Source organism: Arachis ipaensis, chromosome B03, assembly GCF_000816755.2.
Source record: "Arachis ipaensis cultivar K30076 chromosome B03, Araip1.1, whole genome shotgun sequence".
Lineage (NCBI taxonomy): Eukaryota > Viridiplantae > Streptophyta > Magnoliopsida > Fabales > Fabaceae > Arachis > Arachis ipaensis.
In genome coordinates, this window is record NC_029787.2 from 108,423,680 (window position 1) to 108,429,123 (window position 5,444).

Sequence of the window (5,444 nt, forward strand, 5' to 3'; positions counted from 1 at the left end):
TATTATATATCCAAAAATGAGGATTGGTTCTTCCTTTAAAGAGATATATAGAAGGGAACTAATTTAAAAACATGAATCAAATTGTGTCATATAACAAAATTTTAGAGTTATTTCTTTCTATTCAAACATATATGTAGATAATTTAATTCATATTATATATTAGTTACATCCCTTAATTTATTATTTTCTCATAATTAAAATTTTTAATTGATTATGTTTTATTTTTTTAATTTTATTTTATGATTGATTTTTCTTTTAAATAGATATATAAGAGAAAAGTGATTTAAATACTTACACGAAAATGCACCTCATCATCATATTTTTCACTCCATTTTACATATTCAAATATTTATACTCATGATTGATTTATTTCAACTATATTTAGAATATATTTTCTGATTAATTAGTTTTATAAATAAAATATCTAATTTATTATCTTCTAATTTTCAAATTATATCAGATAATTGACTTTTTTTAATTGATTATTACAAAAAAAATTGATCAAAAAATTTGAATCATAACACTATATCACTACAACAAATCTGGCACTTAGCGGCGGTTGCTGGAGCCGTTTAGCGGCGGTTTTGAACCGCCACAAAATATTTCGCGGCGGTTTAATGAAACGTCGGAAGATGGGGCGCGGCTAAACGGCTAGCGGCGGTTTTTTTCAACCGCTAGAATAATCGTCGCGAAATGATACTTGGTTTTTGCGGCGGTTATTACTCGACGCAGTATATGGATGAAAAATGTTATTTCCCAATTTGCGGCGGTTAAAAACTGCCGCCAAATTCTAATTTCCCATTAAAATTTTAGATTTTCTATTATTTTGCCTCTTTTGAAAAAGTATGTATATTAAACTTTAATTTTTTACTTTTCAATTAATTTAAAGAAATTGCAAGCAAGTAAAATAGCTCAATTAACACAACAAACCAAATTAAATATATGCAAACATAACATATATAATGAAATTGTCATAACATCATCCAAAATAAAGTAAGAATGCTTAAGTTGAAGAAAATAAGCATAAAGCACTAAACCAACTTAAATGCAAAAGTATCTAAGAACATTGATTGAAATTCAAAACTCATTGTTGCGGGTCGTGATTGCCAGATGAAGATGGCCCTGCGCATGACGAGTTCGGTGTACCGCCCAAAAAAGCTAGCTCTGCAGCAACATCAGCTGGTAAATTGCCTCCTTTCTGTTGGACTAGATATCCCAAGACCTTATGTATCGACTGTCTCTTCGCCTGCTCTTCTTCTAGATTAGCCGTCAATTCTGCAATCCTCCTTTCGTAATCTTCATTGGGCTCTGCAGAACCCGACGGTTGTCCAGCAGCGTTACCAAAGACTTGGGTGGGACATGGTCCAGCACCTAGGGCACGAACTCGTCCTAGGTACTCCTTTCCGAGAACTTTTGCTAGCGAATCATTTTGTGAAAGGTGCTTAGAAGATCCATCCTGCCTCTCAACATTCGCAATTGCTTCCTACAAATATACAACACATTCAAAAGGCACGAGTTAACAGTAGCACGATATATACAGTAAGCTAAGTTGCTTAAAATTTTCAAACATGACTTACACTAACAACACGCGCATCGGGATGGATATATGAGCCATCTTTTTTCTTATGAGTCATGATAAACAACTCTCCTCTACCAACAGGCCTTCCTTGCTCTTTCTCCTATATCGTTGATATCGACACAATTTAGTAAACAACAACAACATATTTAGGAAGATTAATCAAAATCTTAATGCAAATAATGACTTATTACCACTTCGTCTTTTTTTCTTACTAATGTTTTGGAGCCCCAGTATGTGTGTAAAGTTGCTTGCTCCGATTTAAAGCATTCTATTTACACTTTTTCTATGAACAAATAACAAAACAAATGTAAATGAGAAAGAGATGTTGAATATAAAATGTAAGGGGAGTAAAATATATACACATGTATGTTTTGTGGAAATAATAAAATATACCAAGGCTTACCTTTGTTTTTTCCTTCTGGCAATAGTCAATGAACTTTTTCCATTCATTTTCCTCTATTCCTTTCGGACGATGCTCAAGATTTTCCTCATAAGTCCTTATTTCTTTGTAACACTTATGATACAAGTTGTGCCTTGTATCCTTCCAGTTCTTTCCTATCCTCTTCATAATATCGCGCTTTATTTTTCCTCTGGCATCGTCCTCATAGTGAAAGACCCGCTACAATTAGTTGACATTGTCATTAACCATGACCAACTAACAATCATAAGATTGATAATTTGAAGAAATGCCACAACCATTACAGGCTAATTTAAATTGATAAAGTATGACACTCAAATCTAGTACAAGTAGTTGCAATTACGTATAAATGAGAAGTGCTTAAATAATGATGTGAAAAACAAAATATGAAAATTTTATGAACCATATAATTTACCCATGCAAAAGCCCTTACCAAAAAAAAATACTAAAATTGCTTAAATTGTTGAAGCTTAAAGCTTGTACCTTAATCATGTCGTATGCATGTTCCTTCTTAGCTTTGTTCACATGCTTCTAACTGTCTGCACATATGGGGAACTGGGAATAGTCCGCACCCAAACTCCCTAAGAAACCATTGAATAATCCAGCTGTCTGACCAATCGGTTGCAGCTCTTTGTTAAATGTGAGTACTATCTTTGTATTGGAAGGGAGCGCTATAGCCTCCTTCACGCTCAACCTAGAAGCTTTTCTCACGCCGTCCTCTAAGAAGTGTATGGGAAACAAAATTACTATCTAATCATTGCACAAAAGGAAAATAGAAGTAAAGGACTTTAAAGATAACTGTTTACGAAAATAGGAGGAAAAAAAGTTTACCGATAACAGTAACTTCCCAGAAATCTATATCTTTGCATTTCCCGTTGTTGTGCTGACCTTCGACTTCTTGGAGAGCAAACAAGTCGTCGATGTGGTCATCAAACGACAGAACTTCATCTGCCTCCGGGTCGTAATCCTCATCCTGTAATTCATGATCAGCCACTTCCGCACGATGCCGAGTCTCTATGCGTTCTGTGGGAGTTTGAGGGTCTTCAGCACTGCTTGACTGCGCAAGCCTATGATCGTTGCGTGGTGCATAAAACGGTTGATTGATACGGGATACCGGAGCTCTACTAGCTGAGGACGAAATTGGAGAAGCTCTATCACGTGGTTGCTCACGTGATGTCTGAGCTCCTCTAGTCATGGACCCAACCTTAAGGCAATATGAAAGCATTTAGAATTATATTTTACAGAAAGAAGCTAAATTTCAGACTTATTTAATTCATAAACTAGTAATTTTGCGACGAAAAATTTACAACATGGCTCAATGATACAATTGAAGGATATCTAATTTTCACATAAGGTTACGTCAAGGAATGTTAAACACAAACACTTACCATAGTCTTTTTAGTTTCGGCATTAGTTCCGACATCTTTCGGGAGTTCCCGTATAATATTGTACCGTGGTTTCCTAGGCATCCTTACAAACCCTGACAGAAAACAATATTACTAGACAAATGATAAGCACAACTTAAAAATACCCTTAGAGCAAATATAGAATACAAACTATACAGCAATATTAGGAAATAAAAAATTATGAATATCTACTTGGAACACTATAAGGCACATTACATGATAGATCATGATAAATAGAATTTTAGAATTTATTTTCTTTTTAAAATAATTTAAGTTTTTAATGAATTAAGTCTAACTAAATTAGTTTAACATAAAAAACATTAGAAATGAATCTTGCACTGATACTCTTCCCTACTCTCTACTTACTTTGCTTATTTTTGGAGATAAAGAAAGGAAGAAGAAAATAAATCAAGAATGCACAGAAAATCCAAAACCATCAACCTAGTTCATTAGCACAGTAATAACATCATCTTTACAGCATCAACAACAACCATACCAAATCCATAACCTCATAACATAACATCAACAAGAATTAACATACCACATCAAGAATTAGGTAACACATAAGCCACAACATAGCACCAGCAACAACCAATGAAATAACAGATCTATAGAAGCAACAAAAGCGAAGTTACTGAAGCATTAGAAGGAACAGACGATGGAAGCAAGAGTTCGTAGTGAAGAGACCAAAATTAACAGAAGCAACAAAAAAATACAGAAGCAAGGGAACAATTACAAATAAAAGCAGAGAAATGCCGAAAAGAAAAAGGAAAGGTATAAAAAAAAGACAGGAACAAAAAAGGGAAGAATACGAACCAGTGAAGGGACGGTTTAGGGAAGAAAAACACACGACAGCCGGCAGGAGAAAGGGAAGAGGCTGAGGGAGAATAAGTGAGACTCTGGTAGGTTCCTGAGTCAGGCCTTTTTTTCTGTTTTTTGGGATCCAAAATGACATTTAGATTCTTCATTTATTTTTAAGAATGAAAATACATAAATACTTTTGTTTACAAATAAACCCAGGCACACATATGAACAGAAATCAAGTAAACCAAAGTATCAAATATGATCCCCTTTAAACAATTAAAACAAATATATGATTGACACAAAGGAAATTAGTCAAGGAAAAAAAACCTCAGACATGCACACATATGAATAGAAATCAATTTTCTTGCTCTTCATAGAAAATGAAAGCTCCTTTTACTAGGAGACCAGATGTTAGATCCCCAAATTGAATATGGCCCGTTGACAACATGAAGCTCTTTACAACAATAGTGCACTAAAACTAATTGCATATCATAGTAAAAAAATGGGATTAAAATTATTTTAAACTATTTTCCTTGTTTCCATTATTCTAGAGCATTTTTTTCCCTAAACAAGTAACAATAAACCAAAAAAGCAGTGAATGAAATTAATACAAGTTAAGGATTAAAAAAAGATAATTTTTTATCCTTAAAAAAATTTCACAATTCATACATGTAACACAATAGGTACATAAACCTAAATTAGAGTAATTTGGGTTACTGCTGAATGATATATAAAAGAAAAATAAAAAAAGGTAAATAAAATAAGAAAAGAGATTGAAAAGAAATTAACTGTCTTCGAAAGGTGAATAAAGGATTTACTCATAGCGTAAGGATACAGCAAAGAAAAATCAACTTGTAGGCTAATCTTTTAATTATTCATTCTCTAAAATCATTTTAACAGTGGATTTTGATTATTTCATCAGCTCAATCCTTGCATATTCTAGTTGGCAATAACTACTCTCATGCATTATAATCTTCTTGGAACTAATTATGAGTTTACATTCTTTCCTCTATATATATGTATACGGGTGTGTGCTTTGAATATTTCTCATTGTTACACCCCTGATATTACTTCAAAATATAAAAGCAAAAAAAAAATGATGAATTCATAGAAAAAACAAACATGATGGGGTGACTTTGCATTATTAGTGGGTGAGAAACAAAGGCTTGTGCAAGTAACTAAGTAAAGTAAAATGAAGTCATTTTGTAGTAAAAAAAATTAATAAATTTGAAATTTG